General features: G+C 38.1%; 1 long non-coding RNA gene across 1 annotated transcript in view; it reads right to left on the bottom strand.

Annotated features, from left to right (window-relative positions):
- Positions 1-17753, bottom strand: part of LOC147178538 (uncharacterized) — a 46490-nt gene extending 28737 nt beyond the window's left edge. The window contains exons 1-2 of the long non-coding RNA XR_015094039.1: positions 17535-17753; positions 13869-14019 (exon numbers count right to left, since the gene is read on the bottom strand). This is a non-coding gene — a long non-coding RNA (uncharacterized LOC147178538). The remainder of the gene's footprint in view (positions 1-13868; positions 14020-17534) is intronic.
- Between the last annotated feature and the right edge of the window lie 4477 nt (positions 17754-22230).

The raw sequence follows: 22230 nt of genomic DNA, 5'->3' as shown, positions 1-22230 counted from the left end.
ATCAGGTTGGTCAGTCTTTACCAAGCCTTGTTGCATGAACTGATGAATCCTTGGATGAGAAGCGTTACGTCAAGGCAAACGGAGCAGTCCGATTATGATCGATTCAGTGCTCTGAGAAATGACCTTGATGAATGTGAATATCTAGAAGCAATACTTCCTTAATTAATTAATTTCTGACTTCTTGAAGAAGTCCAGTTCGAAGCCCCAAAAATGGATTTAAAACTTGTTTCGAAAAATAAAACAGTGAGCACTCACTAAAAAGGTAATGATGTTATATGAAAGCGCTTCATGATGACAATAAATGTATTCCGCACTGTGTAATGGCATTTCCATTCTAACATGCCTGTTAACTTGTAAACCATTAAATGAATAATGTGTGAAAGTGAAGAATGGTTCCAACAATAGGCTTGTAGCCCGCTGAAACCATCTCTGCTGATACCTTCACTCAGTCAAAAGGTTAATGAGTTTATGCTTTGTCAATCAGATTCATTATCTGAGCATGGATTAATTTCCCAGCATTGTGCTGTCCATTAAAGCACGACCAAAAGCAAAGCCTTAATTGGAGGGAAGTTAATTGCAGCGATTAGCAGCCTCCTCTTGAGGCGTTGTAATTGGGCGGATGAACAGAGATCGCCAGCAATTTACTATATGGGAGTAACACAAATGATGAAGGATGGCGCAGCGAGAAGTCGTACATTGAGATGTCATCTGAGCCACACCCTCTTCCATATTTCTAATACCAATGCATCTCCGTAATCCCTTTGGTCAGTCTGAACAACTTTTCAAAGTGCTTGCTCAAATGTTACATGATGTTCAGTGAGGGAAATAATAAAAGAATGACTCATTTGGACTTGAAGCAATAACGTTTGTTCATGCAGCATGATTGAGAAGACTGCAAGCCGCTGTTGGGCTTAAGGGCAGTGTGGAGATAACAATGCTAGAAGCGTGTTACCTTATCTCAACCTCTGCTCAACCTTGCCCAATGTCGATCCCTTGGCCGAATGCAACGGCTAAATCGGTTGCACGCACTCGGTGTAGTGTTTTTGGCAAGATGGGGAAACTGGAAGGCACTTATGTAGCATTGTGAGCATGCTTGATACCCACTAGACACCAGACAGACATCAATCACTCATTCAGTCTCTTGACATGAACATTTTTTTTTTTTTTGTGCTCATCAGCCACTGTGGCTAGTAGTTTCCCAGAGTTTGAGGGTGGGGGTGGTATGAATAACTCTTGATCATGACAAGATTGCATTGTTTTTAAAAGAAACTGTACAAAAAAAAAAGAGAGTGCGTGCAACATTTTATTAACATATACATTTTTGAAACTGAATAAAAAAAATGATGAGCTGAAAAAATTATAACAATTATTATAATTTTTTTTTTTACTCACCAGCACAACAAAGTCCGATAAAAGTTGTTTGCTTGTTTTGACTTTCGGCTTGGTCCCTGTCAGTCAATTAGCTACTAACTAGGGCTGTGCAGATCGATCCAAGTATTGATAGAATCGATACTAAAGTGAGTATCGGTATTGTATCGATACCAAAGAGCTGGTCTCGATCCTTTACATTTAATTTGTTATTTTGGGTTCTCATGGATCCCTCGCGCAATCCATTTGTAGTGCATGTGCATGCGCCGGCCCGCCAATGACAGCGGTAGGTAGCACTGGCAGTAATAAATCTTTTTCTTTCTTTTTTTTCACCCGTGAATGACATTTTACACTAAGAGTCATATTTGAGCTTTTCCAACTACTAATTGAGCTAGGTATTAGTGTGGCACAACATGTAGGGGAGACTGGGGATAGTTGTATCACTTTGTATACTTTTATATATTTCTTAGAATCAATACATCATATATAAATAAAATGTATACCAGATGAAAGACCAAAGTATTTGGTATATTTTTTGTATTCATGTCATTTTCATACTTTGTGTCAGTGCAGAGTTATAAGCCATCAAATTGAGGGAGTGAACATGTGACATGTTGCCTCACCAATTGGTAAGTTGTCACACTATATGGGGTAAGATGTCACATTAGATTTTGCAACTAATAAAACAAGGACAAAATTATCATTGTTCTTTTTTTTTTTTTTACAATAATGTTACCACCGTATGTAGGATAGGATAATAACTTAAAAATTATAAATGCTTTGACTTTTAACACATACCGATATTCATTATTCAAGGGTAAATTGTTAGTAGTAGAGCTGTGTGATGCTTGAGATTTTGGTATCAATCGATACCAAGTAAATTATGGTGCCCGTATCGCCGATACCGATGCAAATACTTTTAGGTTCATAAAATATTATGGTATTTTAAATTATTTGTCCAATTAAATAATGTTTTTTTGTTTTATTTGCAAACTTTCTTGTTGGGTCCTTAGACATGCCATAATGTAATATCATCAATGGAAACATATATAGACTGTTGTTTTAAGTTGCAATGTTGTAATAATCTTCATATTCTTAGTCCCTGTCGCTCTTCTGCACTCAAAGAAACGTCAGCCACCGAATTTGTAAAAGATGAAACAGTTGATTGCTGCTATCTATGGCAATGGTCCGCTGACTGCACGGCTAGTTAGTAGCGGCTAAACTGCTAATGCAACGTGGGCAGGCTGTGCAAACTCAATTCGTATTTGCATGCTTCATATTATCACTAGGGTGGAACTTGTTCAAATGATTCGTCAGGATTGTTGCCGAGTTTTGTGGAAAATACTTTGCACCTTACTCCACGTTGCTTTGGCGATAGCTACCGCCACAAAAGCGATGGTGAGGAACTTCTCTTGTCAAAATAGCTTAATCCTTGGAAGATAACATCTAGTCATGGATGCCCACCAGATCTTCGTTAAGCTGCACGTTGAGTCATTGTTTACTGGCTTCTTCTTATTACTTTCGGTTTACTGCAACTTTCACACCAAAGCCGAGATGGCCGCTGTCTCATTGGCTGCTGTCTCGCACATTCCTGCTGATCTGATCGAGCTCAGAGCCTTACGTATTTTGCCCTTTGGAAGGTACTATGGGCAATGAATCAAATGAATTTGACACGTTGTCATTTTAAAAACGGAATCGTTGGAAATTTGCTAAATGGTGAAATCGACTTTTGTCGTCCGGGTTATTAAAAGCTGTTGTTCTTATGTTCTGTTACATCCAAATGTTTTTCTGAGTTGTAATTTTCAATAATCAAGATGGTTTTTTTTGGCCATATCGCCCAGCCCTATTGGAAGAAAAGTTTTGGGGCTGACCACTCCAAGCGTCCCAGTACAGGTCTATGGGCATTTGGTTGAGGACCACTGGTCTACATTGTAGACTCAACGCTGTTTTTTGTTTGACACAAGATGTTTACATCAAATAATTAATATCTGATATAATTGTGTTGACATTTATATGCAGATGCCCAAAATGCATGAATTTAAATACAGTGTCAACACTGAGCATGGATAACAGTAGTAAAGAATATTAAATGAATAACGATAAATATCAACATGATGACATTACTGAATGAACAATACTGAGCTCTTCAAAAAAATAAAAAAATAAAAAATATTTTAAAAATGGCCATTATCTGTGCAGATAATGGCAAAATTTACAAATGGAAAGCAGCTGTCAGTGATTGAGTTGTTAGTTTCAAACCAAGCAGCCATTAGTCTTGGTTGAGGGTGTCAGAAAATCCTGGGAGTCCCAGTGTTTACTACTCTAGCATGAGTTTGCCAAAATGCTTATTTCGTCTATGCCCAATAAGTGTTTGTTTTTGTTTTTGAAATAATAGCAGTAAATAGTATTAGAGAAATCTGCAGTCTGAATCCTTTTCTTCACACTAAAGAGAAGTTTAACTTAAGCTTACATCGTGTGGGGTCCATATCGATTTAGGCTGTGTGAGGCGATTCATCTTCCACTAAAGGGCCCGGACACCCCTCCGCTTGTGAGCCGTAGCGAAGTTAAATGAGGCAATTGATAGCTATCACATGACACAACGGCGTGATTGTGGACAGTCGAACATAATTCATGAGTTTGAGTGCAGCCAGTGGCCAGCTATAATTAAAGTGGCTTAGTCGCGGATTGAAAGCTGATGTGCTGGAGGTCCTGGAGATCTTGGCGATCCCTAGAGATAAGTGGAGGTGGATGTGTGTGGGGGTGGTGGTGGAAGAGAGAGATTTTCAGAGCAGGGAGGTCAGGTTTTTTCCTCAGTGGGAAACATGTCAAGTTATATTTAATCAGCACGGTGAAAGTTAAGTTCCAGAATGTGTTGTTGCTTCTTCTTCAAATGTACATTTTCCTGCAGAGCTGCATTCTGGTAGTCTGTTTATTCAGTTCACTGTCGGCAAATGTTCACATCTCAGTTCAGCATTCTGTTCTTTACAGATTCTAAATAACTCTCATCCGTTCATCTGTTGAAACTAAAAATGTTTCAGATTATTTTATAATATCTATTCAATCAATATTTGTTCTGTCGTTTTCAACTGCATCGAGTGCATGCTGTAAATGTGCTGTAATATTTGCCTCTTGAGAGAAGTATGAGTAAAAATGAACGAATGTTTTTTTTAAATGGTATTTTATTTTGCGCAAACCAATTCTAACATGTTAGATTTGCATTGGCTTTTATTTCATTGCTTTGTGAGAACTCAAAAACTGAGCCATATGTGTGTTTATGTGTTTAAGATTGGTGGATCACACACGAGTTATACCAAAGAGTCATGTTGCAAAATCACACTGTGAACTGTCAAGGATGAAGCTTGTCCCACTTTCCTCTCCAGTGTGTCAAATAGCCTCACCCTTTCATGTATACCAGCACCTCAGTGCGGCTGGGTGTGATGCCCGAGCATCACCCCCCCCCCCCCCCCCCCCCATTCCACCAGGGCAACTAACATCAGTCAAGTGTCTGCATAAATGAATGTTCGAGTCTGCAAGAAACATACTACTCTGGTATAACACTCAGGGCTCAGAACACATGACAAGAAACATATTTTTGGAAACTTTTCCAAACAGTTTTTCCACTTTTTTCCCCAAGTTTTTGATCTTTTAACACAAGTTCTGTCTTGGTTGGCACATCCCAACCATTATACAAGACAAGTCCATTAAGTGTTGCTTTTTGTTGGGTGCTCATTATCAAATATATAATAATAATAATATAATATTCCAAGTAGAAAAAGGAGCCATGGTTTTGTTAAAAGTAGACTAGTGAACAAGCTCCTCCGCTGCAAAACCTCTGGATGTTTTAACCTGGGCGGTGTACACTGTGATTGAATCCTGTTTCTGAGTCGGTCACGCACTCAATTAATGAATCAGGGCTGATTTGAAGCCTTGTCGGCTGTTGTTCGTCGTAACATGTACGGGGGAATGAGGAGAGATTTTCAGCTCCAGGTGATAATCAAATTAATTAATTTTCCTTCAGTGCTTATGTTCAAAGTGGATAAACAGCATACACAAATCACGAAGGGCGTGTCTGTAACCATATATGGCCTTGATTAGCAATTGGGCAGGGTGTTGCATGATACTTACTAAAGTATGTGGTGCTAAAGTGCATGTTAATTAACGATAACAGACTGCATCTGCTGCTGGTAATGTGTTAGAGTGGCACCAAAACACAAAATAAAGTATAAAGTGATGGAATTGGAAATTAGCAACTGCACAAAAGCCATGTTTATTTTTTGTTACAGTTTTTTTTAGTTGTGTCGAGTGTGTGGCAGTTGAATGTAGCTGCATATCCTGCAAAACATTGTGTTCACCATTTCGGACAGCAGACCCAAAAAACTGCTCACTGTGTGCTGAGTAGACCCATACATACATAAATGTAGAGTCAAATAAGTTTTGAGTTGGCATGATTCCTTCATGGGATTGCCGCCAAGCTCTTAGATAAATCTGACACTTTTGCCTGTAGACATTGAGAAAACTTTAGAGAAAATTAGCCTCTAGTTATCCAAAGATTGGTTTAAAGGGCTAAATTGGGATTAGGGAACCCGAAACCAGAAGACGCTCTTAGAGAATACAAAAAGAAAATGAAAAAAAAAAAGGAAAAAGAAAAACCTTGCCATTGCGGCCAAGGAACAGCCAAATCCAAACCCAACGTAACCCACAGGAAATGGTAAGAACGTTTAAGGAACCAAAATTTGTTTGTGAGGATGCCTACCCTTCACATGTGGTATTAAAAGACGCAAAATCAGCCATTGCAATTCCTCTCAGGTTTGATGCGAAATTCATCTATTTACATTTAGCCCTCCCACAATGCCCAAAATGAATCAATCACATGTCAACTTTGCACTTTTGGCAGATGCAATCATGGATGTGCCCAGTTTGTAAATCAGCTTCTTCATCTACCTGCATGACCAATGAAGTTTGTGCCCATTTTTGCACAGGTAAACATTTCGTCAGGCCATATGTCTCTAACTTTGAGTCGGCACAGATCAAGGCATGAATGAAAAAGGAAGCATGCTGCATTGTGGTCAGCCTTGTTTTTAGTATTCCAAGTCTATAGATGTCTGAGACAACTTCTTGATTTGTTTTGACAGTTAGCAACATGCTACCGATAGTGATGGGAAAATTAAGCTTCATGAAGCAGTTGTGATATTTTTTGACTCCTCTTGATGGCACTCTTGGTTGAAAGATGCAGTGGAAATGTAATCAATTCCCTTTGCACTAGCCTTTATATTTAAACCAAGAGCACCATCTAGGGGAGTCACAAAATATCACAAGTGCTTCATGAAGCCTCATTTTCCCATCACTAGCTACCGATACTACTCAAATATTCATATTGACCCCCAATCACAAAAGATTCCATCAAAAATCTGCTTGAGAACAGCTGAGAGTCCAATAAAGCCGACAACAATGGGAAAAAAAACAGAACAATCAAGATTCTTCTGAAAATAAAACCTATTGCAGCACTCAATGTTGCTTAACAGAAACAACACTTGTGAATATCACAAGTTGGCCTACTCGATCAGCCGCAGTAATCTTTTCTAGGGTCTGCCTACTTATTCTTGCTCCACCTATAATGATGATTTCAACACCAATTTTAAACGTCGCAAATGTTTGGACAATATTTTTGCCAAACTCCAAAATGATGGCATGATATGCCTGTACTATTGATGCCACAAGCCACAGAGGATAAATATTGAAACACTTTGCTTATTTGAGTCATTAAATATTTACTTTTGATAATCACTAGATTTAAATGGCTGCTAATCTTTTTTTATTTTTTTATTTTTAAAATTGTGTCGAGGGCCGGCGCTAGCCATTTTGGTGCCCTACAAATGTTTTGTGGTGCCTCATCCACCACCCACTCCTGACAGACATGAACAATATCTGAGTAATTGTCAGTTTTGCTTTATTTTACAAAATAACTTGTCAATATTAATGTTTCAAAAACTTTCACAAAAATAAGACTCTTCTTTTTGTGAACGTTTTTGAATAAGAGACCTACTGAAATTCACTATAGATATAAATGATTTCATCACAAAAATTTGGTGATATTACTATTGCAAATGGGCTTAGCTTCCCACCTATTTCGGTGGAGTCATGAGTCATCATGAGTCGTCCCTCACTCTATTGCTTTGTGTGAATAAAGGAGAGAATAAAAGAAGAGTAGTTCTCCACTCATGTGTTTTGATTCTACAGAAGTAGAATGGAGCAGATTATGATGAAACATTTTATCACATTTCATTAATTTGAGCATTTAATTCTTGGGCATTGTCTTCTTTGTTTCTCAAATTAATATGCTATACGAGTATAATAATCAAAATAAAGAATAAATCTGCATTTGTAATATATATAATTCTCATAACATTCACCACTAAAACTCTGGAGCTCCTTTGAATAAGTTCCCTGTAAACAACAGGTATTAACAGCATGAACAGAACACTAAAGAGAATAATCAGACTTGCTATAGCATTTTTATTTTATTTTCATCAGTCATCTGTGATGATGCGGCAAATAAATAATAGAATGTTTCCACGTACCCCTTGCAATGTGCTCACGGAGGACTAGTCATCGCTGTTTGGTGCACTGAATGAGTTTTTCTATGGAATTATGAGATGTCCTACTGTGTGAGTGGTCTTTGAACGCACCTTGAGTCTGCTGCCAAACGCGAGTTTGAGTACTGTACTTGCTTTTCTTTTGCTTCTCCACGCAGCTATCAGTCGTAAAACACAAGCACTTGTTTATAAAACTGAAATATAAACATGTTGTCCGTGTCTTTAAATGAGAAGGTAGTAATCGCACGTAGTAGTGTGACGTCATTGAGTGCGCGCTCCCGCGGCAGGGGATACGTTTTTTTTCCGGGGGTAAGTACATTGGCACAACACCTGCTATGCAATGGCCGCTCTCGGCCTCTGCGTATGGGAAATAATTTATTCAATTTTATTTAATACGGGCTCCAGGAGAGGACTGCAAATTTATTCAGGGGTGAACCAGCGAGCCCGACTACTCACTAGGCGCTCTCGCATGCCCTCTTTAACTCCGCATACGTCCAATAAATGTATTTATTTTCACTCAATATGGGCAAAAGAAGAGGAACACAAAATGTATTCTTTACCATTTTTTATTTTAAATGTTACATACTGATATTATTATAATTTCTATTATCATGATTTGTTTTGGTGATTATGTGTACATTATTAGAGGTAGGGTGGCATGTCTTCTTCTCTAAACCAGCTTTATATGAGTGACTCTACGTGGCTGTTTGCAGTTGGGAAGGTCATGAGTATGTTTACAGGGAGGCTGAAGGAAACAGCTCCTGTGTATCTACATCACTTTTGAGCGTTGGCCATGTAATTAAGTAGCTGGCGCAGTGATCAATCACAGACTAAATTGCATTTGAGCAGTTTTTTGAGCTGGATATACTGTATATATGACTTTGACCATGGCATTCTGCATAGTTTCTGACGTGAGTAAAGAATACAAAGGCATCCTTTTTATTTTTTTTTAATAAAGCAGCAGAATTCAAAAGCTCTCCTTAAAATGTTACCAGCCACTGTGAGAATGCCTCTTTTATTAAAGTATACATTTTGACATTAGGAATATGCTGTTGCTGCTATGTGAAAAATCCATTTCCCCCCTCCTCATTCTTCTTATTTTTATGTTTTTGGGACATCTGCATTCAGCTTCATCCCAAAAGCATAAAAATGTAAATAATGACAAAAAAAAATGGACATAAGTGTTTTTCACATAGCAGCGACGATATGCTATATTTGCAGATCTCAAATTGTTTCTACAGCAACGCTTCTTTTTAAACGTATCTTTTAACCGACAGATCCTCAAATGTCCGTTACTTCTGCCAAGTAGCTTTGCACTGTCACTACATGTGGAATTTACCAACCTAGATAACCCCACCCTTCAATAGGTAAATATAATCAGCACATGCCTTCTCCAGTTGAAAAAATCCACACATCATTGATAATAACGTGGGGGGGAAAATATTTTGCACATATCCCCAATAATGATAGAAACAATTCTTATCTGACTTGAAATAGTCCTACTGTATTTAGTTAATGTTAGCCCAGAAGCTCTGAGGAAAATCCAATTTATTATGTTCAGACGTAATCTGTGTTAATCATCGTTTGCAATTTGCTTCCATAGGAGATCCTATCACATTTTGTCGTGTTAGATTTCAAACGTTTTCCTGTGTGCTCACTGATTAATTTTGAACTCGTGAGAGGTTTTGTTAATTTGTTGTTATTGTTCAATGTTAGACTAGTGACTAATAACACATATTCAAGGTTAAAACAAATAAAAATATCTTGTCTTCAAAGCTATACAGTCCTTTGGTTTTTCTTTTTTTAAGACAAAAACGTTTTTTTGGTCTACCCTGACTAGTTTCGGCGTCGATTGCTGACTTCCTCAGAAGCAGTCAAACTGACAGTTGTGATGTGTCCTCTTATTAGCTGATGTTCCTGGGCGTAGCTGGCGTGGCAGTATGTGTCATATGACGCTCCAAGCCGACTACGGCCTCCGTCGCTTGATGGTCTCTGGAGAAGTGGATCCCATGTGTGGGATAGTAAAAAATGAACCTTTCTACTACTACTACTACTAATTTTCTATTAAAACCTTTATGTCTTATAACAAGAAAAAACAAAAGACTGAACACCTGTTCAAATCCGTGCGAGCAACCAATATCCTAATAGAGTAAAAACACAAAGGTGTGGGTTCACGTTCATCATTGTCGAGCACTGTCATGTTGCAGTTAGTGATGGGAAAATGAAGCTTCATGAAGCACTTGTGATATTTTTTGACTCCTCTAGATGGCACTCTTGGTTGAAAGATGCAGTGGAAATGTAATCAATTTTTCCTTTGCACTAGCCTTTATATTTAAACCAAGAGCACCATCTAGGGGAGTCAAAAAATATCACAAGTGCTTCCTGAAGCTTCATTTCCCCATCACTAGTTGCTGTGACCACACTGACAACATGTGGAAATCCGCCATCAGAATTAAGTGTGCAATAATGAGTCACATAAGATTTATTTATTTAATTTGTTTATTTATTTCAGGCAGCAATCAACATCAAGATTTCCACACAATACTCAACTAAACCTAGCCTAAAAATGAGTGGGAGGAAGAAAAACAAAATAAACAAACAAAACATAATTCATCTACCATGTGGAACTGACTGGAATCGTTGTATGGATTTAAAATAGATGTATTTGTTAAAGATCCTTTTTGAGTATACATTGTTTCATTTACTGTAATTGTTGTCAATACAGACATCCCTCGTATGAACATTAACTTAATTTTGTAGTGCAATAAAAGTAATGAATCGATAAAATTATTTTATCATCATGAAGACATTTACATGTAATACATGAGATTTGACCATTGTGTTCACACGTCACAATGAGCACAGCAAGCACACTATCATTGACATCATGGGGAGACAGGCACAAAAGGAGATCAACAATTTTGTTTTTATCATTATTGTTATTTTTAATCACAGACAATTTTGAAGCAAGGCAATCACCATTCAAACTACTATAGTCTAACAATCCGCAGGGTGGCGAATCTTTGTTTTTGTGGGCATGTTCTTTTACGGTTTTGGCTGTGAATGTTTTTGACGCCGGGTAGGCACGTTTATTTTACTGCGCGGTGGTGCCTAGCCCGCTGTTTTTTTGAACCTGTGGACTTCCAGTTGCTCTCCCGTTTTTGCTGTCCCGTTGCGCTGTTCATGGCCAATCAGCCACCGCGCGTTACAATAGGCCTACTTTAAAACATTCTAACCAACTGTGCGCTGTTGTAACAGCGCCTTTCCTTTCCCTTTTGTCGTTACGTAAGCAGAGCATGAAGGTCTCTAACTCGCACCAACCGTAGTCAAGCCTACCACGTCAGCAATTACCACAAATGAAAAACGCCATTGTGGATGAACAAAAGAAAGGTTTCCACTTTATTTACAAAAATATTTTAATTACAAAAGCATAAACAAACTTAAAAAGTTGTTGCTCCTAGCCCTACTGGTTTTTCCTTTTTTCTTTATGTCAACAACACACTTTACGGCAACTCCGTCCTTTACGACAGCCTAACAAGCAGGACAAACTAACGGAGCACAAATACTCAAATATTCTAAATAAATCTACATTACACAAAATAACAAAAATAAAACGGCAAATATAGGTTTGTGACTAGTAAACATTAATTATTCAAATGGAACACAAATAGATAAACATATATTCACATTTGCACGACCTATTTTCATATTTTACTTATGGCTCTAACAGCTGTATTTTGTAGACTATACTGTAAGTCCCACTATATATATATATATCTATATATCTATATTAGAGCTGTCAAATGATTTTTAAAAAAAATCAGATTAATCGCATCTTAGAATTTTTTTAATCACGATTAATCGCTTAATTAAATAAAGTTTTTTATCAACATTTTTTGCCCGCAAAATTTTACGAGCACTTGTTAATTCTTTGCACTTTTAATGTTATGAGTATGTCTTCAATTTTTTTTTTATCCCCTGCACACCCTTTTTCTAATCAGTTAATTACTTGCATAATTTAAAATGGAAAAAAAATGGGCCCAATATTTTGACATGAGAAAATATTATGAATGTCATACACAAACATTTATTAAAACGTTTATTGCTTAAACACAACCTGTGCTACCGTTAACATAACCATATACGTATATATATATATATATATATATATATATATATATATTATACACCAAAAGTACTGTACTGTGCCAACCGCCAAAAGAAAGCAGAAAAAGAAATGGAAGAAGCTTAAGAAAAAGAAGTAACCATGGCAACTAATGTGTGATGTATACAGCAAGCTCGCTATCTTAGTACGTGGCATCCCCCAAAATCAGGATGTACTATTTACAGCACCAAATGGGGCAGTAAGAGACCCGCATTCTAGTTAAGGTAAGCCATTTTGAACAAAAAAAATCATTTCTATAGTTAGAATTGGAAGTTTTAAATTCAACCAGAACTCATTCGCTGCCATGAACATGATTATGAAACTGGAATTTTAGATGTGAGCTAGGCTGAGCTCTACTGTTCTTTTTGGTCTCAAAATCCAGAAAGACTTTTTTTCCTTCTTCTTCACGATGCATTTTTGAACAGGTGCAACTTAGGCTGCGTTCACACTGCAGCTCAATTCCGATTTTTTCACAAGTGTTGGATTTTTTCATGCAGTGTAAACGGTACAATTCCGATTTTTTCCCACCAGACCTAGGCCTCTTTCGTATGTGGATATCAATCGGATATGTATGCAATGCGTCTGCACTGTGAACGCTCATCCGCACACATCAGATTCATACGTCATCAAAAGCCTGATATGCAGAGAGTGTTTGGAAGGGAGGCTACTGACGTTTGTGAATATACAAAGCTGTTTTGAGTAATAGTGTTAACTTTTTATTTGTCTTTAATTTAATCACACTTGAAACATGAAGCATAAAGTTGACATTTGTGGCGACAGTAGAAATTCAGCCTTTTAGACGATTCATCACGAACGGCAATGACGCGACGTCATCTTCAATGAAATGAAGAGATCGAGGAGTCTCCCCGCATTTCCTCAAAATATTTCTACTTCTTCCAAGTTGGACGCCAGAGTTATGAGATGGAAAAAATGAGTTCTGCTCTGATTGTAAACACTGACGCTCGAGGAAGCCGAGGACAGCAGCCAAACATGAGCAAGCGTGAAAACAGTCCACCAATCGGGAGTGGGCGTTCGCACTGCTTAATTTGCATAATTCATGCAGGCAAGACACACGAATCCAACTCCTCACATGTCCGCGAAAGGAGTCCACCAGCCTACCAATCAGTAGCGCGCATTGGCACAGCTTAATTTGCATATGGCATTGATAAAGGTTGCTTGCCGCGGCGGCTTGGCTGGAGGGAAAACATTGCGTTGAGTCGGGGCCATATTTATTTCCGTAAACTCTGCAACGTGACTTAGTTTGTTTTAGGTGCACATTTCACACTTCACGGGCACGTTGCGTTCACATTGAAGTCACATTTGTTTGTGTAATGTGAACAGTCCATAAAAAGATCGGATTTAACAAAAAATCAGAATTGAGCATCACGCCCTGCAGTGTGAACGGAGCTTTATACTCCAAAAATTATGGTAGGCTACCATATATTAAATCATTAAACTCTGTTGAGGATGGATATGAATAATTTTGGACTTTAAACTGTCTGAAAATATAACAACACGTCTTACTGAAAATTGCAGAAGCACATACCTGTTTACTACACGAATATTCTCCACTTCCTTATCTCTATGTTTGGACATCAAGGATAATACAGTATGTAACATTTCAACATTCCGTCTGCCACATTTTTGGGATTTGAGATGACTTCACATGCTGTGGCAACAAGCACAAGAGGCTTTTTGCACACACATGAACAGAATGAATAGAATATGGCAAGCGTGCTTACCATATAAGTCCTTTGCTCCAATTCAATTCCCAGACAGAAGATAACAAGATAATGGATGGCAGTCTTTCCACACGAGGTGTTTGGGCTGCCACGGGCTTTAATTTCTATTCACGCAGCTGATAGGCGGCCATCTTCAAACTTGTATTTTTTGCTGTCAGATTAGGATAGAGCACACACAAAAAGACAGATTCACATCAGGTTTTGTTAATCTTACATACACACAGAGTGGAAAGAAAAATATCCATTGAAGTGAATGTTAGCACCCTGCTATGTTATTAAGTTGCTGACCATTAGAAGGATTTTTAGGACGGCCTGCTCTATGAAGAATGTTGTGTGTTGAGTGAGAGGAGAAGCTTTTAGGTGATGGAAGTTGGTGTGAGCAAACAAGACAACACGGTTGCTTCAGGCTGCCTCTGCCTCAGTGTGCATAGGCAACGGGGTTAATTAGGGAACCCACTTTACTCACACTTTTCAAACGATGAAATTAAAAATTAACCAACAGCCCTTTCACACCAGCGGGAAGTCATGGTGGATAGACAAGGAGAACAAGCCGTCCTGGTTAGAAGATCTCAAAGAAACTTATTTGGTTGTTCCCATGATATAACAAGGAGCAGTGTACTTCAGAGCAGATGCTGTGATCAAAGAGGAGGGTGTACTCAGGGTCTGTAAAATTGGCTGCTGAATTTGTGAAAATTTCCCTTTGATGGCCTTTAAGCGAAGGCGTATCATAAGTAGTGAGAGACTTTTACGAGAATCTCAAACTTGTGTCCTGTTTGCAGAATATGTCAAACAATACAATCAAGCTTGAGTTTAAGAATGCAGCCCTCTTGGACTAGGTCTGCTCCACTAGTGTCACATTGAATGGCTGAACGTAATGATGGGAAAATGAAGCTTCATGAAGCACTTGTGATATTTTTTGACTCCCCTAGATGGTGCTCTTGGTTTAAATATAAAGGCTAGTGCAAAGGAAATTGATCACATTTCCACTGCATCTTTCAACCAAGAGTGCCATCTAGAGGAGTCAAAAAATATCACAAGTGCTTCATGAAGCTTCATTTTCCCATCACTAGCTGAACGCTAGCATACGAGCCCTAGTGTGCACCAAACAAGATGAAAATGAGCTGCTTGGGCACTGATACAGAGACATTGTTAACGATGTCAAAAGGACGTTATACAACATGTGGAAGTGCAGATTGCAAACGACAGGCACGTCCCTTGACTTTCACAGACGATACCTTGATATTATTGGGTGATATAATGGAGTTCATTTAGCAGTGTTAATTGTATAAACAGACGGTGATAGGGGCTAATTGAAAGGTAATGACATTATTGATTACGTTGACATCACCAAGAGGGCCCTGTAATGGAAAGTGTGACTCTGAATATTAAACACAAATATTTGGCAGCCAATCCCAGCGTGGTAAATAGATTTTGAAATGATAGGACTCAGATTTATAAAGTATATACTGTGCTCAATAAATATGTTAAAGTAAAGTAGGCCACATTTGCAAGTTCAGTGAGGGAATTTTAAATTAATTTCTGCTTTTACACACAAATTTGAGACGGTTTTATTAAGCAACCAAAACTGACTGAAATAAACAATCAACCAATAAAACTAAACTAACTTGATGAACCAGTTTATTTTTCTCGTGTTTAATAGATGTTTTCATTTTGATTTTTTTTTAATGTGCAAAACTTTGTTTTACTGTGGTTTTTATTAATATTGTTAAGATGAGTTATTTTATTTATTTTTTATTTTTTTAAAACAGCAAGGCAATAATGACCAAAATTAATAGATTATAAATAATAATTTTAAGATTAAAAAAATATATAATTTTAGTACATTACTACAATGGGGCCCACCCATGAATAAGACAAGTTTGACATCACTGCATTCATTATATGTATAAAAAAAAAAAAAACAGTTGGCAAGGGCATAGCCATCATTTCAATTGTGGGCAGGGACAAGTTGTTCAGAAGTAAGCAAACTTTTATGAGCCCTTTGTCATCCTCACACATTCAACTACACTACTTGATAATGCCTTCGGGTAGTGATGGGAAAATGAAGCTTCATGAAGCACTTGTGATATTTTTTGACTCCCCTAAATGGTGCTCTTGGTTTAAATATAAAGGCTAGTGCAAAGGAAATTGATCACATTTCCACTGCATCTTTCAACCAAGAGTGCCATCTAGAGGAGTCAAAAAATATCACAAGTGCTTCATGAAGCTTCATTTTCCCATCACTAGCTTCGGGTAGTAGGCGGGTTGCACCCTGAACTGGTTGCCAGCCAATCCAGGGCCTACAGAGATGAATAACCATTCACGCTCACAATCACACCTAGGGACAATTTAGAGTGTTCAATTATTCTCCCATGCATGTCTTTGGAACATGGAAGGTAACCGGAGTACCTGGAGAAAACCCACACAGGCAGGGGGAGAAGATGCAAACTCCACCCAGGCTGGCCAAAGCCCACAAAATATTTCCTTCTTAACAATACTGTGAAAGTTTAAAAGTAACCATTCTCACACAAGACGCGCTGAGAGGGAGTGCAGACTAAGGGAAATGCTCATGGAATACACATGACCCAAGTGCAATCATTTGCCCCATGTAGAAATAATGATTAATGCAACATTTTAAGATACCCAAGAGTGGGTCATGAGCAGTGCTTACTACCTTATAGACTGAAATAGACACAAGAAGCTGCGTCAACACAAAATGAAAGGACTTGATATCCTGTGAATAACATTAGAGGTCAACAATATAGATATGCAATCATATGCAAAAAACATGTCATATAGGTATGTTGTAACTTATTACACTCCTACTAACGGTGTGCTAAACCTACAGTATATGATCTTATTGAATCATGTCAACATGACAACACTCAACCTGCCTTATGCAAATACTGATGGGCCTATGTAAATTTCAGATTTTGCATAAGCCTTTTTCTTTTCTGTATAAACATGTTCAGAAGAAGCAGTCACAAATAAGGGCTGTTAAGCGAGGAAAAAAGTTAAAAGAAGTTAAAAGAGAGCGCGAGTATTTACTCTCTAGTATGTGAAGTGAACAAACATTTTCAAACCAGTAGAACTCCATTATAATCCATTATCAGGGTTGGGAGGGTTACTTTTAAAATTTAATCTTTTACAGTTACAAGTTACCTGATTAAAAATGTTTTAGTTAGTATCGTAATCCAAGTACCATCATATCAAAGTAATGTAACTGGATTACTTTTGGATTACTTTTGGATTACTCCAATATGCTCATGAAGACAAAATAAAAATAAATATCACCACAATATATATTCTATACAATGTGCCCCTTTTATTTGCGGGTGATAGGGACCCGGGCAGTCTACAAATAGCAAAAATCCTTGTGTAATTAAAAAGCATGTAGGCTATAGATTGATTGATTGATTGATTGATTGATTGATTGATTGATTGATTGAAGGCCATATTCTGTTTTCGAACTGTCACTGAAAGCAACCACACCTCACAGTTTGATAGATATATAGATAGATATTCATCCAATGAGGATGACGATGTGTGACATCAAGTGCAAAATGAACTTTTATCCCAGTCACAAGTTTAGCCGTGTATATGTTGTGTATGATGTTTAAATAGTGAATTGGTGGGAGGAAGGTTTGTTTGGAAGGTGTAACTCACATTATGGTTGTAGCCTAGCGGACTAGCTAGCAAGAAGCTACAGCGCGTAGCATGCCGCTGGACTCTCAGCTCAAACCTTCGCTGCGAGTAAGTTCCAGTGAATACCGGTCGCCATTTCCTCCTCCCGTCCGTGAAGCTTTTTCAAACTGCCCGCATGTGGAGGACACGACTGGTCAGTTCGTTCGTTTCCACCTCCCCGACATGTAGCAACGGTCCCACTCGCGCAGACATGCACGCACTCTCTCGCTCTGTCCCCCCCCTCTCTCTACCTCTCTCTCTCGCTCTGTCTCTCGCTCAGTCTCTTGCTCTGTCTCTCTCTCGCCCTCTTTCACACTCTCTCTCGTCGTAGAAATTGTAATCCCTCGAAGTAATCCCCATTTTTAATAAATGTTCCTGTAATCTGATTACATGTTTTTTCCTTTAACTGTAACGGAATACAGATAATTTTTTGGGGTAATCTGTTACGTAACGGCGGTACATCTATTCTGTTACCCCCAAAGCCTACCCAATATAGTGAACCTGGTTAAAATGTGCAAGTAATGGACATCCCTCCAAAATGTTTAGAATTGCATATACTGTAGTTTGAATCTTAATTCTTACACAAAATATGACACCAAACTACTTTTATATAATTTCAAACTCACCTTAAAAATAGATGCAATATCCTACAGAAGAATATGCTTCTTGTTAAAATGACCCCCAATCCTAGATTATGGAGATATAGAATATTGTAGGTCAGCTTCGCCTCCGCCAACTAAACACTGGCCTGTCCTCCTTGTGTAGCTGGCTCTCTCTTTACTCACATGGACAAATTCGCTGGCCCATGTTTATCGATAAACCAGTCATAAGCAAGGCCCAACCCTATCTTTGCTCTCTGCTCACGACGCATAAAACCATCCGCACTATCTTTTCCTTCACTTTTATTAACTTCTTTGTTCCCAAACTACTAATATGACTTTCCGTTGATCTTCTTTTTCATTTTCTGCAATAAATAATAAATAAATAAATGTGCTATGCTATCAAGTTATTTTTATTATATTGCTTTGTATAAATCTATCAAAGATTATATTGCTTTAAAAATAACTAACAACAACAACAAAACAATTCCACTTAATTTACTTTCAGTCTCTCTGGAGGAGCCCAAATATAATTTGTCAAGTACTATTTGGATAAAAGATGTTTTATATTTATTGTGAGAAAAGGGGCTACTTACCTTTATGAGCCAACTTACAAGTTGAAATGTTGAGTTCATTTTTTTTTTTGGAAGAAATAAGTAAACAGTTTGTCTCCATTGAACTTAAAATGTATGTGTGGATAAATTAAAGGGTGTAACTTTTTATATAAATATATATATATATATATATATATATAATTTATATAATATTTAAGAACACATATTTGCTTTCGGATTTATGCATTTGACCATTTATAGGGATGACTCATTGAGCCATTTTCAGCAGTAAAAAGTTAACATTTTGTCTAGAGTGATTTTGATAACTTCATTATTTTTTATGTACAATGAATCCCTTTAAAAACTAATTTTTCCATTTGTTGGCTGAAGATGACATCACCTGCGCTGAGGAAATAGGCAATACCTATCATGGCTTAATGTGCTGACCAAACCCAAAAAACAGGTGAGCCATGATTGGTCGTTATGTACTTCCTCAGCACAGGTGATGTCACCTTGAATCGACGGCAAGTGGAAAAATTAGGTATTAATTGTACATGAAAAATAATGACATAATTTTTTTCTTCTTGAGATCATAATGACATCATCAAATTAATTCTGGACAAAATAGTAAACTTTTTACTGCTAAAAAAGGCTCAATGAGTCAAGTATCCCTTTAATCACCGTTCAGTAGTGATGGGAAAATGAAGCTTCATGAAGCACTTGTGATATTTTTTGACTCCTCTGGATGACACTCTTGGTTGAAAGATGCAGTGGAAATGTAATACATTTCCTTTGTACTAGCCTTTATATTTAAACCAAGAGCACCATCTAGGGGAGTCAAAAAATATCACAAGTGCTTCATGAGGCTTAATTTTCCCATCACTACCTTTCAGGCAGAATGATCTGTGTGGTAACCTGGAAGTAATGCGGTCTGACAATCTGGAGTGGAGCCACACAGTTCTCTGGCACCTCATTGTCTTTCAATTTCTCTCACTATCTCAACATTCGTCACCAGTAAACTTTCACCAAAATACTCCCCGTCACTCAATTATGAGGTTTGTGGGGTTTAAAGGTTCAAGGTTAACGTTAACCCACACAGAATGTTTGCTCGCGCAGACAATGTCGAGAAAAATCTTCATCTCTATCGCAACATGACTTTCTTTCTTTCACTTAATAGATGGGTCAGAGGTATTTAAATGTGTTACCCTGATCTATATTATTTTCGTCAAATGCAAACACCTACTGTAAATAATTAAACATTTACCCGTTTGGCCCAGGAGAAGCCCACTTGAGTCCTCCTTTCTAAATAATTCAACTTGTATTAAAAGTTGACATTAAATATGTATGCAGTGCATGGGCATCTGGCAAGCATTCATGATCACCACTTTGGGCAATGATCATAGCTGACAGCTATTATCTTCATGCTTCCTCATGTGTTCCTTTGAGGTGAGACTCGAGTGAGCCGACTCAAAATATTCTTGGCAGCAAGTAGTAAAAAGCCCAAAAATATGGTCGCAGAGTTTTTTTTACTCTATTTCAGATAGGTTTCTGTTGTGTTAACGTTAAACGGTGGTTTAGCGGTAACTTTAGCATACAGCTTGTCTCACCCTTCTGTGCAGCCTATACGGGCTGACACCAGCTAGAAAGAGACTCTTCTTTATGTTTTCTTTTGTGGGTGATGGAAAATGATGAGGCGTAGAAAATAGTGCGTCAGCCAGCCAAAAGTGGGCATTTATTTTCTTTCGCAGCCGTCTGTGTACAATAAACACATCAGTGTAGCATGTTTTTCAGCTGAAGGCCCTCATGCACACCTTTCACACAGCAGTCCCGCCGACACCTAAACGAGCATTTTTATTAGCTATTGATTCCTGCATATGATTACAATTTACAGCACACATTTCAGTTGTTGTTTCCTCCAGCCATTAGCATTTTTAAGATGTTGAAAATGAACACTGAAGCAAAAATACATTCACAGAAACAAACGTAACTATGTATACAACAACATTAAAAACACAAAAATAAAGACAAAAAGAAGCTCACATACCTGTTTATACTGAACACAAGTCATAGCTAGTACTTGTTGGCACGCAAACATGACATGTATGATATTCATGGGCCGCATAAAATGATGTGGCGGGCTAGATATGAACCCCAGGACTGTGATAGTTCCAGGAGTGGTGTCACAAAAGTTACAGTTTAAATACAAAGTACAAGTTTTCCATTTCAAAGTATTACCTCTGAAGTCTAACACAGTTTCCTATCTTTGGAAAGAGAGGGAAAAAAACAACACAGAGCCAGATTGGGTGAGTGAGGAGTTTGCGCCAGCAGGGCAATGTTGTTCTCGGCCAGAAACTGTCAGACGCTCAGGGCATTGTGAGCAGGTGTGTTGTCATGGTAAAGCAGCCATGAGTTGTACTTCCACATCTTTCATTTCTCATACTCACCAAGCAAATGCATCTCTTTGTAGAATCATTCTTTTCTGGCACACACTTCCCCCCTACCATTTTTTTAAATGCTGTGGTGTACGTCACACCATTCCTGGAACCTTTCTGACACACCTACTCTGATATGTGCTAATCACTAGTCAATAATTAGGTCACCATTCTGCCCATTAAAGGTCCCATGCCATAAAAAGAGATCAAGGACTTTCTTCAGTGTTGCGGCAAGAAACTACCCTGCACACGCCCATTTCCTGGTTCTTAAACCAACAAGACAGACAGAGCCACCAAGTCATAAAAATACAATCTATACATTACACATAATTGTATTTTACAACAATACTTTACCATATTTCAAATTTCATATGTTCAATGGGTGGGAGAAGCTTGGGGTAAAAATGTTCCTGAGCGCACGTACCACTCTTCGTGTTTCATTCACTTGAATGAGAGTTCTCCAACCGCAGCCCGGAGCCTCGCCGCTCCGCCGGTCCAATGGTCGCGGTGCTTGCCTTGGGGGTGGTGGAGGGCTTTGGGCAGTCGCTGGAGGGTTTTGGATTCTGGAGAGTGAGGTCGACGAGCCCTTGAAATGAATGGTATTTCATGTTTTCATGGAAGATGGTTTTGTTACATGGGCCTATGCTTCAAAATACAGCCAGACGTTGTTCAGTCCCCTCTGGTGGCTGTGAGGCTGTGCGGCTTCCCCATGGAGGTGTCTTTAACAAAAAACAAAAAAGTGCACCGTGGCCGGCCACAGTTTTGCTGACAGTTTGCGCACTTTCAATAAAACCAACACAATGAAGACACTTGGTGGCCCACATACTGTACGGGCAGCTACCAATCACAGGAAATCTGTTTTCCATATCAAATTAGCCAATCAGAGAAAAGCTTAGTTACATATTGATTTTGTTCATATTAATGAGAATAAGTCTCATTCAAAATCATTGGCATTTCTGATTAAAATACAAAGTGGTTTAAGTAAGTGCATCCTTCTCATTTCAAACTCTTTGGAAAATAAGTTTTTCAATTTCAACATAAAGTAACTGTCCCAATCACAAATGAAATTGGTGTGGAAGAACTTGCAATGGAC

Source organism: Leptonotus elevatus, chromosome 2, assembly GCF_054856555.1.
Source record: "Leptonotus elevatus isolate MCC_2025b chromosome 2, RoL_Lele_1.0, whole genome shotgun sequence".
In the NCBI taxonomy this organism is placed as follows: Eukaryota; Metazoa; Chordata; class Actinopteri; order Syngnathiformes; family Syngnathidae; genus Leptonotus; species Leptonotus elevatus.
The sequence above is the reverse complement of the archived record's forward strand: the minus strand, read 5'-3'. Positions and strand labels throughout refer to the sequence as shown.